Below are 13,450 nucleotides of genomic sequence, written 5' to 3'. Positions count from 1 at the left end.
GTGATGTCCACAAAGTCCTGTCTTTAACAGCCCTGCTCAGCTCCTGTCGACGCATGCCTATGACTTCTGTATTAAAGTCAACCCGTCTCATGTTTGGTCTTTCTCTTTTCCTGCTGCCTTCTATTTTCCCAGTATCATTGTGTTTTCCAAAGAACTCTGCCTTCTCCTGATGTATCTGAGGTAGAACAGCTCCAGTTTTATTGTTTTTGCCCCCAGCGATGTTTCAGACTTGATTTTCTCTAGGACCCGTTTGTTCATCTTTCTGGTGGCCCAGGGCATTAACAGAACTCTCCTCCAAGTCCATATTTCAAATGAATCTTTTTTTTTCTTTCCTATCAGCCTTCTTCACTGCTCAGCTTCCTCATCGGTACTTAGTAATTGGGAATTCAAGGGTGTGGATGATCTTAACCTTGGTCACTAATGAGACATCTTTGCTCTTGATAATCTTCCTAGTCCTTGCTTCCTTTCTGAGTCTCAGCCTTCCCTTGATGCTTCTGGCTGTGTTTCAATTTGACCTGATGACTGATCCAAGGTAAGCAAAGTAGTTAACAATTTCAGTGTCTCTACTGGCCTGGTAGCTCAGTTGGTTGGAGCATCGTCCCGTACACCAAAAGGTTGTGGGTTCAATTCCCAGTCAGGGCACATACAGGAGGTGGCCAATTGATGTTTCTCCCTTTCTCTCTCTAAAATCAATAAAAAAATATCCTTGGGCAAGGATTTTTTAAAAACTCAATAGCAATGCTGATAGGTTAATTACTCTTGAGCAGGGGTCCACAAACTTTTTAAACAGGGGGCCAGTTCACTGTCCCTCAGACCGTTGGAGGGCCGGACTATAGTTTTTAAACAGAGAGAAGGAGGGGAGTCAGAGAGTGCGGTGCTCATTCCACACATGCACACTGCGGGCCGGGACGAGTCAGCTGCTAAGCAACAGGCAGCAGCAGCAAAAACACCCAGATAAATGTTTTCGGTGGGCTGCATGTGGCCCTCTGGCCGTAGTTTGAGGACCCCTGCTCTTGAGATTACTAGTAAGTAGCAACCTCCCTCCCTGCCTGCCGTTCATAACACTCCCATCTCTTTTTCCTCAGCAGAGTAAACTATTAACAGTTTTAGATTATGTATATTTCATATAAATTATTTACTTAAATTCATGCATTAACCAGTGACATTTTTTTCACTTACCACGCCTTAAGAAATCATTTTATGTTAGTACAGATAGATCTACTGTACTTCATTCTGTTACAAATATATAAATATTTTTAATATATTTTATTGATTTTCCACAGAGAGGAAGGGAGAGGAATAGAGAGTCAGAAACATCAATGAGAGAGAAACATCGATCAGCTGCCTCCTGCACACCCGCCACCGGGGATGCACCCGCAACCAAGGTACATGCCCCTGGTGGGAATTGAACCTGGGACCCTTCAGTCCGCAGGCTGATGCTCTATCCACTGAGCCAAACCGGTCAGAGCCATGATGTGGATATATTAGAATCTATTTATTTACTTGATCATTACATTAATTATTGATAGATATTTAGATAGTTTCTAATTTTTCATTATTACAAATAACCCTGCAATAAACATTCTGGTACATCTATCTTTGTTCACATTTAAGTGATTCTAAGGAATGAATTCCTAGAAGTGGAATTTCAAAGTGTATGAAAATTTTACCTTTCCATAGCTGCTATAGATTGCCCTCTGTACAAATATGTGTTTTTCAAAGTCCATACAAAGTTATATATTTACTAATGTTATGAGACTTCCAGTTTCCCCACAGCTTTGCTGAATCTTTTTCATTTTTGTACATCAGTTGAGCAAACGGTATTCCATTGCTGTTTTGATTTGCACTTTCCTGATAGTAGTGAGGTTGAGAATCTTTTCATGTGTTTATCAGCCACTTTATCTTCTTTTGTGAGTTGCCTATTTACTGCCATTGCCTAGTTTTCTGTTGGTTTCTCTTTATCTTACAGGTTTTTTTTTTAAAGGTCTCTTTTACGATTGTGATGATATGATTGTGGATATTAATACTTCGTTGCAAATATTTCTCCCAGATAGTTACTTACCCATTTGTTGTGTCAGGGGTAAGGGGTCCCCTGTCTTTTAACTTTATGGTCACACTGATTTATGAGACTCTCTGTGTTAAACTGGACTGTGTTAAATAAATTATTTATATGCACATAAAAATTGGATTTGATCAATCCATGGACCAAGTGCCTTCACCAATTCATTCATTAGTGAGTGATTTGGATAAATCACTAAGCATTATGCCAGTTCTTTACTGGAATTTCCTCCTCTTCCTTGCTATCTACTGTTTTGAAGAATCTAGTGTTTTCTTAAGGGTCAATTTAAGAATCAAAGTCCACAGTGATCTCTCTTCCTTGTTCTCGTTCGTTTGCATATGATCAAGGTAGTTAGTAATTTATGTGTGCATATATTGTAACTTCAACCAGATGGGAAGCCACTCCACTGAAGGACCTTGCTATTGCCATACCTCCCAGTGTTTTACACACAGTAAGAATCTAGTAAATATTTGTTAATTGCTTGAAAAATAATTTTTTATAGGGAAGTTTTTAGCTTTCTCCCTCCTCCCGTACATACCCACAATGGGCAATTTGCCTTTGCATATCTTCAATCATCTTTTCTGTGTAATTTGTCTTTAGTTCACACCTGCTAATAATGTCAGGGGTTCTAAACCTGAAAAATAAAGTTGTGAATCGTGTAAATGATCTGATTTCTCAAAAGTATCTTTCAGCTCAAAGAAGAATCCGGTCTTTTTTCAAATTTGAAAGACACATCTCTGCAGTTCAACTTGTTCCCTGACACCAGTCTTAACTTCATGCTCCCTGAGCTCTCTTCTCAGACACAGTCACAGAGCTGCTTGGTGTTGTGATGTCACACAGGCCTACTGAAGATGGACTGTGGCTTTAGAGCAGCTTTTTGGTTATTCATTTGTTTTTCAGGGCTGAAAGTCAAAACTAATCTAAGCTGCAGTAAAATAAAATTGATATTTCATTGATTGTTCAAGTTGTGCTTGTTATTACTTCTGCTTCGACTGTCCTTTCCTCAAAACATTTTTTTTAAGTATAGGTCATTTCAAAAAGATACAAAAATAGCCAGAATGAACCCTCATGTACTCATGATCCAGCTTCAACCACTATGAAATCATGGCAATGTGATTGCGTTTATACTTTCACTCAGGGCTCACCCTCTCTGGGTTATGTTGATGCAAATCTCAAAACAACAACATCATTTTATACTTAAACATTTTCCTAACACCTTTGAAAGACATTGCTAAAATAATGTCCTTTCTGACATTTAGTTCAAAGCTCTGGAGCAGGGTGGGCAAACTTTTTGACTCGAGGGCCACAATGGGTTCTTAAACTGGACTCAGAAGAAGGAGCTGCGGCCGTGTTTCCGACGTTGCCGTGTTAACACTGCTGCTGGTGAAGGAGCGGAGGGGAGAGCAAGAGAACCCTCTGCTCTTTCGGCTCCGAGGGCCCAATGGAACAGCCGAACGGGCCAGGTCCGGCCCACGGGCCATAGTTTGCCCACGGCTGGTCTGGAGTCTAGAGGTCCTTGATATGTGTGTGTATGTTCTTTATTTAAACATATATTTTCATTTAGTATTCTGCACTGGGAAAACAAAGATGAACGCAACATGGAATATAATAAAAATAAATATGGTAAGTGCAGTAATGGTAGTGATACCCAGGGCCCATCATGACAGAGATATGATAGGTTCATGAGGCTAAAGAAAGGCATGTCTTTTAGTTGAGATGGAATTGCTTTTGTTGGTTTGTGATGGGTTCTCCTCAGTTTAGTTCTGTCTTAGATAAATATTCACCTTTTTAAAAAAATATTCACCTTTTTTTAAAAAAATGGTTTTTAGAGACAGAGAAACATCCATTTGTTGTTCCACTTATTTTTACATTTATTGGTTGATTCTTGTATGTACCCTGACCAGAGATCAAACCTGTGGGAGACTGAACCCTCAATCTTGGCAAATGAAGGTGACACTCTAACCAACTGAGCTACCCAGCCCGGGCTGGGATCTCGTCTTTTGAAGTAAATCAGATGGGTCCCAACTTTTGCTTTTATTCTCTTTTTTTAAAAATAATTTCAAACTTACACAAAAAGTAGCAAGAATAAATACAGAATTTCCATACACTTTTTAAAAACACACAGTTTATTAACAAGTATCCTTCATATATATATATGAGAAATCCAGGGGAAAAATAATTAACTTCTCAAGTGTAGGTCCATTTTCATCCACTGTTCTGTCCTCAGGGAACCCTCTCAATCTTCTTGGAATTTTAAAAACATTACTTATTTGGAAATGTTTTCTACCCTATTTTCACAGTTCATTTGTTCTGGTAGTTCATCACTTGAGTTTGAGTTCCCCTAGAAGCAAACATTCAAACCTTGTGTGTGAATTTCCATAGGCTAGAGGTCTAGAAGAATTGCTGGGTCCGAGATGGGCAAATCTGCTTCCCTTCATACCTGATTTGTGTGTGTGTGTGTGTTGAGGTGGAGTGTCGAGTGTGGGCTGAAAATTACACATGCGTGGGGGCATCAGGAGCCATCTCTTTTCCATGTTGGCGAATCTTCAGTCTCCTTGTCCTGGGCCAGCTCGAATAAGCAATTTTCTCTATACACTTTTTACCCAGATTCACCAATCATTAGCATTTTGCCATGTCTTTTTTTCTCTATCTCTCCACACACGCTCACAGGAGCACACACTTGTTTGGCCTTGATTAATTCTAGAATTAGTTGCAAACATCGTGACCCTTTATCTATAAATATTGTTTAGGATATACATCTTAGGAACAAGGATATTCTCTTATGTAACCACAGCTACATTATTAAATTCAGAAATGTAGCATTGTCCATACCCAAATTTTGCTAATTACCCCAATAATGTTCATTACAATGTTACCATAAACGTTGTTGCACATCTGTCTACCTTTGTGCACATTTAAGAGATTTTGAGAAATAAATTCCTAAAAGTGGAATTTCAAAGTGTATGAAAATTTTATTTACAATCCATACTCAGATTTTGCTAATTTACAGTCCATACTTAAATTTTGCTGATTAATGTTCATTATAGTAATCTTTCTCCCCACCCCCACCCCCACCCCCCATCCCTCATGTAGATCAAGCCAGGAATATTTGTTTCTTGAAAAAGAAACAATTGCTTAGCCTTTCTTTGTCTTCCATGGCATTTACATTTTTGAAGAGTGCAAGCTAGTTGTTTGTAGAAACTTCCTCAATTTGAATTGGTCCGATCTTTCTTCAAGATTGGATTTAGGTTATGCATTTTTGGTAGAACTACATGATAATGTCGATTCTTTCTCAGTCCATCGCATCAGAAAGGAGGATACAATGTCAGTTTGTCCCATTTATGATGATGTTAATTTTGATCATTTGCATAGTGTCTGCCAAGTTCTTTCATTGGTAAGTTACCATTTTCCCATTATAACTAATCCCTCAACTGTAGGGTAATACTTTGAGACTATGTAAATATTCTGTTTCGCATTCAAATTTTATCCAATCATTTTAGCTTCCATTGATTCTTACCTGAAACAAGTAATAACATGATTATAAAATGGGGATTTTTCTAACTCTTATTTCTTCTACATTTTTAGATGGCATTCTATCAAACTTTTTTATTCTTAATTTTACCTTTATGTCTATAATGAATAAAATTGAGTTCACCAAACATCAATTGCCTACTGTGTGCCAGGATGGGCCTAAAGCCGATGGTAAGAAGGGCTTTCCTGGGGATCCAAAGCTAATGTGAAGGGGAAGAAACCGAGAGGGTAATTCTTACTGGGAGATATGGAGTGGCCTTGGGAGAGAGGTAGGATTTTAGTTGGGCTTGTGACATATGGTATGTGTGGTCAAAGAAAGACCATTTTGGAGGGAGCAGCAGGAGCATTTGGGAAATAACAAATAATCCTTATGGATAGAACCAAGATTCCTGAGGGAAGTGGCAGGAGGCACAGTGAGATTTCAGGTTGGAAGATTGGTTGGAGTCAGACAAAGTCCCAGGTGAAAGAGTGTGGATTCCAAGCTACTTGCTGAGGGAAGCAATGAAACGTATTTGAGGATTGGGCTATCAGACAATGCTTAGGGCAGGAACCGTATCTTATTCATTTTTGTATTTCATTTTCAAATATATTTTTATTGATTTCAGAGAGAAAGGGATAGGGAAGGAGAGAGTGATAGAAACATCAATGATGAGAAAGAATCATTGATTGGCTGCCTCCTGCACACCCCACAATGGGGGTCGAGTCCGCAACCTGGGAATCAAACCATGACCTTTCTGGCTCATAGATCGATGCTCAAATACTGAGCCACACTGCCTGGGCCATTTTTTTATTTCTAAGGCAACAGTGCTCAGCACATAAATGTTTGGAGCCACCAATGTACTGGATGATTTAGAATAGTAACGTGAGTGTGTGTGTGTGTGTGCTGGTCGTGATGGGGTGAGGATGGGGGTTGCGGGGGGGTGTAGAGAAAACATTTTAAGTATCAAGTTCCTAGACCAACCCAACTCCCAACTTTATTTTCAATCCCCAGTAAGCAAGTTTGGGAATTTTGAACAATTTTGGGTGCCAGAAGAACAAGGCTCATAGAAGGAAGATAGTGTGGACGTCTCATTAGAAACTATTTCATTGTATATCTTCTCTGTGAATATTTATAATTAAAAAAACAAACAATGCAAATAGCTCTTTAGAGATGCATATAAACTTTATCTAGCTTTAAGAGTCTGCATTGCCCTAGCTGGTTTGGCTCAGTGGATAGAGCGTCGGCCTGTGGACTGATGGGTCCCGGGTTCGATTCCAGTCAAGGGCATATGCCTGGGTTGTGGGCTCGATCCCCAGTAGGGGCAAGCAGGAGGCAACCAATCCATGATTCTCTCTCATCATTGATGTTTCTATCTCTCTCTCCCTCTCCCTTCCTCTTTGCAATCAATAAAAAAATATATATATTTTTAAGAGTCTTATGCATTTTTGTTAAAACACTGTAAATAACCTATCACTTAGTAGAGAAAAACAAGCAACAAAGTAAAGTGAAGTGCCCAAAATAACTAAGAAAAAAAAATCATTGTAGAAGAAGTCTCACTGATTACTTGGGAAGTGAATTAAGGCATACTTATGTTTATATTGAAAACATTCGCCAGATTGTCTTTTCCAGCTTCATTCAAATTTTGTATTCTCTCTTCAACTTGTTTACTATGCAGTAAATCCTGAAAATCTAGTGGCTAGATTAAGAAAGTTTACAAGTCCTGGCAGGATAGCTCAATTGTTTAGAGCGTCATCCCAATGTGCTAAGATTGTAGGTTTGATCCCCAGTCATGGCACATACAAGAATCAACTAATGGATGCATAAATAAATGAAACAACAAATCTATGTTTTTCTCTCTCTCTCTCTAAAAATCAATAAATTGCTCAGCCAGCATGGCTCGGTGGTGGCATCAACCTCTGAACCAGGAGGTCATGGGTTCAATTTCAGGTCAGGGCACATGCCCAGGTTGCAGGCTCGATCCCTAATAGGGCGCGTGCAGGATATAGCCAATCAATGATTCTCTCTCATCATGGTGTTTCCCTCTCTGTCTCCCTCTTCCTTTTCTGAAAATATTTAAAAAATAGAATAAAATAAAAATCAAGAAATACAAATTTTAAAAATTAATAAAAGAAAATTTACAAATTTACCCACAACAGGTGTTGACAAATTGTGGTTGTACTTGCTGGTTTCAAATAGAAAATCATTGGATCATCACCTACAATTCCAATGAACCTTTAACTGTATATAGGTAACATCTATTTGTTTTTATTTAAAAAACATTTACAATCGGCCCTCCGTATCTGCAGGTCTCTCATCTGCATTCAACCAACCACGGATCAAAAATATTGAGGGGAAGAGGGAGGAAACCATCAGAAAGTTCCAAAAAGCAAAACTTGAATTTGCCACACTCCCAAGTACTATGCAGACTCCATGCTCCATGTGAATGAAGTGATGTGTGGTACCCTGTTGTAGCCTGTATACAAATGTAGGTTATATGCAAGAGTACCATATGTCATTTTACATAAGGGGCTTAAAGTACCCTTGGATCAGGTACCCACAGGAACCAATCCCCCTCTGATACTGAGGAGCAGCTCTATTGTGATTGCAAATGGCAATTGTGGAAAATTGAGAAAATATTGAAAAGTATAAAGCAATATAAAAACTACCCATCACATGTCCATCCAGTGATAGCCACCAAAATATATACGTTTTGTATTTTCTTTATTTCTATATGTTTATAAAACCTAAATTTTTTTTACTTAACATACCATGAGGCCGGGCTGGCATGCTAAGTGGTTGAGCATCGACCTATGAACCAGGAAGTCATGGTTCAATTCCCAGTCAGGGCATAGGCCTGGGTTGTGGGCTCAATCCCCAGTAGGGGTTGTTCAGGAAGCAGTTTATCAATGATTCTCTCTCATCATTGATGTTTCTCTTTATCCTCCTCCCTTCCTCTCTGAAATCAATAAAAATATATTTTTAGAAAACATATCATGAGTATTTTCCCCTGTGACTAGATATTCTTTAATAATATCATTTTTGGTGGTGAAACAGCATCCATTGCATAGATGTATTATTTAACTACTTTTCTATTATTGAACACTTGGGTTATTTCCAATTTATATATATCAAATATATATATTTCCTAGAGGGAAAACTATCTATTGCTATAAAGGTTGTTTACATTTTCAGTCTTCTTCATACTTATTGTCAAATTGTCCTCCTCAAATGTTATACAACTGTACACAACCATCACCATTGGATAGAAATTAAGGCATGAAGAAGTCAGCATTGGTATTAGCACTATTTGTTACACATTTCATTTGCAAATAAACCTCCAAAAGGGTATTCCCTTTTTCATTTGAGCATTCACTGCGCTTGCTCCGCAGCCAGTGGTCGGCAAACTCATTAGTCAACAGAGCCAAATATCAACAGTACAACGATTGAAATTTCTTTTGAGAGCCAAAGTTTTTAAACTTAAACTATATAGGTAGGTACATTGTTATTAACTTAATTAGGGTACTCCTAAGGCTTAGGAAGAGCCACACTCAAGGGGCCAAAGAGCCACATGTGGCTCGCAAGCCGCAGTTTGCCGACCACTGGCTGGTGCTTTTGCCATCAAACGAACAGCAATTGCCTCTTCATATGATGACATAGCTCATTGTGATGCTGTTGATGTGCACACCTTAATGTTCTAAAAGATTGTTTGGTATAATAAGTTCAGGATTTTTCTCTTAACCTTTCCCTTGATGTTTAGAGTCAGAATTCAAATACTGTACAGTTTAAGCTACAGTATGTCTGACCTATAAACTTGGCTCAAGGCATTAATATTTATATCATTTTTGTGTGCTTATTATACCAGCAAGGTGGAAAAAAGCAATCCAACTTCCACTGAAAGGTAAAATTCTACTTTTGGGGGGTATATTACTAGAGTTTTAAAAATATGTTAGGGCCTTAGCCGGTTTGGCTCAATGGATGAACATCGGCCTGCAGACTGAAGGGTCCCGGTTCGATTCAGGTCAAGGGCACATGCCCAGGTTTTGGGCTCGATCCCCAGCAGGGGGTGTGCAGGAGGCAGATGATCAATGATTCTCTCTCATCTTTGAAGTTTCTGTCTTTCTTTTCCTCTCCCTTCCTCTCTGAAATCAATAAAAATATATCTAAAAAAATAAAAGAAAGTTAGGTGAATTCCAGTACATGTAGAAATAAGCGCAGATTGGGAGTTTTATGAGATAGTTTATGAGCACATTTAAATTCAAACTTAAATATAAAATTTACTGTAAGAACTGGGGTGGAAGATAGTAAAAAAATAGGTACTTTCCCCTTAAGATATTAACTTAATGTATACCAAAAAGAAATATATAATCCTATTTATTTACATATTTTTCATCACAAAAGGAATGAATAGAGCATCTTTCCTCACATCTCAATCTTTTGATTCATTGAAGCCTCTATTGTGTTCTTTTCTCGATGACTTTTTTTGGATGTGTGACTTAAAGTAGTTGCCATTAATAACAAAATAAATAGATTAAAATGTGAAATATTTTAGTGAACAATAATTTCATGTTTTTATTGATACAGATTCTAACACTAGATGGACAAGTAATAAATGCCATCAAAGTCACTTTATTTTTCCTTTTTTTATTAAATGCATTGGAGTGACATTGTTTAAAAAGTCACTTTAAATTGAAAAATATACGCCCTTATAAATTATTATTATTATTATTTTTTACCCATTCTTGTTTTTTTCCTATGGCCCAAAATCACTCAGTAATTTGATTGTGATATTACATAACTGGGATAGTCCATTAATATTTTCAAATCAAAGTGAATAAAATGTTATCTAAAACGCTCTAGATTCCTTAATTTCAAACTCTCCCTGGCATTTTGGCCAAACAACTGAACACAGATATTTCCTTTGCCCTTGTCCTCCTGTGAACATTGCCCTAGTGATAGCTCCATATTTTTCTCGTCTCATCATTCAGAAGCTATTTACCCATTTTTTTTTTCCACAGCCTCCTTCAAACTCCCCCCACCCCCATCTCTGAATGCCTGTTCAGCCCCCACACATTCAGGCGTACTTATTCCCGTAAAGATAGTGACACTTATGGTTTATTCTAAGACTAAATCTGTGTTGCCCAGTGACTAAGGACTTAAGTATGCACGCTGCTTCTATGCTTACCCTCCTACCTAACTTAACTACTCAACTTTTTTTTTTATTTCTTTTCCTCAGCATTCTCTGTTTTGGCACAGTTCAGTTAACACACCACTGCCAGGCCACTAATTGATTTCTGAAACCTGACATTTGTTTTTTGTTTTCTCCTATCTTCCTTAATGGCACAGCACTACTAAGCAGGAAGGAATGCAAAGAACTAGAAAGTTCAAAGTAATTGAGGATCTGTCCATTCACACTGTCTGGCATCAGGCCAGTGTAGAACCTGGAACATTTGAAAAATATTTATCAAGTTTTAACCCTTTTTGCTAAGTCGATGAAGAAGGTTTGCAGCTGTAGCATTTGTGTTAACAGCAACAGCAAGTAAGCTTGGTTGAACATGTTCTTTATATGTTCAGAATCACATGGCAAATGTCACAAAAAAAGGATTACTTTCCAATTTCCGTACTATTGTGCACTGTAAACTAGTTATTTTCTGTGAGATTGCAGAGTTGGGCATTTCAGAGAAACCATTACTTAAAAGTGGCAGCCCTATTTCATGAATCCTTATGTCAGAAACGAAATTTAAATAAATGCTACTGTATTCGAGCAAAAAAAAAATTGTAGTTAGCTTTTCTGTTGTAAATGTGCTGCAAGCTTAACCATAGCTAGGTTCAAATATCTATATTCTTTAATGAAAGTGGAAATGTGGGGGGGAAAATGAACAGGACTATAAAAATATCTTATTAAAGATTTATCAAATAGCTGGGGTTTTTTGTTGTTGTTGTTTTTGTTTGCATTGGGGAAGCTTTTGTAAATAAAATCATGTTTTAAAATGGTGTAAGATGTAGAAACATTTCTAGTTTAATACCTTGATTTTATTGCAGTGAAAACTTAGGTTGAAATAACAGGCCACTGACATTGGTAAAAAGAAAGACAAAAGGAAAGGTCTAGATAGGCTTAAATGAAAATTAAAAATACAAATGGGTACCAAAGTGTATTAATTCTAAGTTAGATTTAGATTACAGTTAAAAAGAATACAGAAGTCCTATTCAGAGTTATCTATATCACACTCAGGCTTGATCATGTCATCAGCATTAGATAACTAAAAATCTTTCAAAGATCATTTTTTACAGTTATATTAAATCCCATACCAATTCTATAAACTTTTAAAGTTATGTAATTACATAATTGGAATCAATATTAGAGAAAATCAGGATAGCTTTTATTAGGTGAAGGTGAGTAATATGGGATTGTTTTCTTAGAAAAATGTTTGCAAAAACACATAAAGTAATACTTTGGTAACGTGAAAATAGTCGTCCAGCATTCTCTGAAAGCAGTGATCACAGCTATATTAAAAGAGACTGAAAAGGGAAAAAGTTCACAGCATATTGTTTTTGTAATAATAAGTAAATACCTCTAATACTTAATGTGTATATTAACTTTTAAAATCTACACACTTCAGTGAGAGCCATACCTTTGATAGATTTACTCTTTGAAATTAACATTTTTCTACAAATTGTTTTTTTAAGCTGTTTTACTGTGATGAGTAGTATATGTAAAATTGTATATATAAAATTGTCTACTGCTACAATGTGCTGTCAACATATATGCATATGTAGTAATATTCCAGGCATTTTTATTGCAGTTTATTGTTCGGGCTTCCAAATAAGCCAGATAAAATCATGTACAAGAACATTAAGGATTAAAGGAAGTGGTGTTCTTAGTTGATTGAAGGCAAAAATTCACCTTCCCATTATAACAGTAAACGGACAGCAACATACTTGGCTACTACTTTCCTACAAATTTGGATTCCCAGTTTTCAGAGCTGCTGCGTGTCTAATGTTTGTGGCTTCTTTGGTTGTCTTTTTTCGTAGGAAAAGGTGCCACGTTGTTGGGTAAATATGCTACGTTTCTTCTTTGTAAACATTAAACTCCATTTTTTGAACATACTGGTCTAGTAAAAATAAGTCAAAGATGTAATGTCTATTTAAACACATTTGATCTAGTCGTTAGTGCTTAAATTAGATTCCATGCTAAGCTGGAATCAACAGTGTATTAAAAACTTAAAAATTTATATGGTCCATCCTCCCCTTCATACACAGATACGAGATAGAAATGTGTGTGAAAACTTCTTCTTACCACTTCAGTACTGTAAGAAAAAAACAAGCTTTTTGTGCATGGGCTTAAAAAAAAAAAAAATACCTGCCATTAAACCTTTTATCCAGGACACGTCTAATTTGCTTTGCTAAATGGATATTCTCACTGATAAAGAAACACAGAGACAAGATCTGCTTTTTAATTTGTTTATCACACCGTCCCTAGTTTTCCGCTAAAGAAAAGTACATTTTGTATATTTAAAAATATACACTCATTAAACAAGTCTTTCAAAACCTTAGCGCCCCCTCCCAGCTGCCTCCTGGGGTTCAACTTTTTTGAGTTTCAGGTCCTTGCACAACACCTAAGACGTGCAAAACTGTCTTTCTTCCTATTCCTGGCAGAGAACAGTCCTGAGAGATCGCCCTCCACGTCTCCACCCTAATTCCCTCTCTTCCGAGGCTCCGCCGGCTTCTCCCCTTCCCTCCGCCCCGGCTCCGCCAGCCCCCGCTCTGGGAACTTGTGTACAAACTGCGCGGCCGCCCTGAGCGCGAAGCTCGTGGCTCCAGAGGGGTGCGGTCAGCGCGGCGGAGGCGGGGCTCTGGGGGAACTTCTTCCTTCTCATAGGCTA

The 13,450-nt window shown here is 37.6% G+C and overlaps 1 protein-coding gene across 2 annotated transcripts in view; it reads left to right on the top strand.

Moving 5' to 3' along the window:
* Nucleotides 1–3,551: 3,551 nt before the first annotated feature.
* KLF5 (Kruppel-like factor 5 (intestinal)) overlaps nt 3,552–13,450 on the top strand; it is a 29,235-nt gene continuing 19,336 nt past the window's right edge. For both annotated transcript variants that reach the window (XM_015564797.1, XM_015564783.1), the window contains exon 1: nt 3,552–3,556. The gene's annotated coding sequence lies outside the window, so the exon portion shown is untranslated. The remainder of the gene's footprint in view (nt 3,557–13,450) is intronic.

This window comes from Myotis davidii, unplaced genomic scaffold, assembly GCF_000327345.1.
Source record: "Myotis davidii unplaced genomic scaffold, ASM32734v1 scaffold10, whole genome shotgun sequence".
In the NCBI taxonomy this organism is placed as follows: Eukaryota; Metazoa; Chordata; class Mammalia; order Chiroptera; family Vespertilionidae; genus Myotis; species Myotis davidii.
Note: the sequence above shows the minus strand (reverse complement) of the source record. Positions and strands in the feature narration are given on the sequence as shown.